Source organism: Mesitornis unicolor, unplaced genomic scaffold (assembly GCF_000695765.1).
Source record: "Mesitornis unicolor isolate BGI_N332 unplaced genomic scaffold, ASM69576v1 scaffold24300, whole genome shotgun sequence".
Taxonomy (NCBI): domain Eukaryota; kingdom Metazoa; phylum Chordata; class Aves; order Mesitornithiformes; family Mesitornithidae; genus Mesitornis; species Mesitornis unicolor.
In genome coordinates this window covers 1-397 of record NW_010159276.1, presented here as the reverse complement: position 1 = coordinate 397, position 397 = coordinate 1, and the positions used below count along the sequence as shown (strand labels likewise).

The window sequence follows — 397 nt, the reverse complement described above, 5'->3', positions numbered from 1 at the left end:
CCTGCTCCTGATCTCAGCGTCCAGGCTGCTCTGCAAGGACTCTACAATTCTGAGGTGGTTTCTCTTCATCTGGTCGATCTCCTCATCTTTCTCGGCTATCTTCCTGTCAATCTCAGATTTCACCTGGTTGAGCTCAAGTTGGAGGCGCAGGATCTTCCCTTCTTCATGCTCCAGGGATGCCTGGACAAATCAACAGGAACAGTGACTTAAACTACTGCTTCCTTTTTAAGTAATCTCTTATGCAGCATTTCATGAATGTAGGCTTGCTTTCCTATCACCTCTGAAAACAACTACTCCCATACTTATAGCCTGGACAGCATTTATTACACCGTGTGTACCTCAGCTTCCTCCAGGGAGGCTTGCAGCTCAGATTTCTCCTGCTCAATCTGCTTCTTGA

The 397-nt window shown here is 46.9% G+C and overlaps 1 pseudogene; it reads right to left on the bottom strand.

The window, feature by feature from the left end:
- The window catches only part of LOC104542008, a 1103-nt pseudogene extending 923 nt beyond the window's left edge, over nucleotides 1-180 (bottom strand).
- Between the last annotated feature and the right edge of the window lie 217 nt (nucleotides 181-397).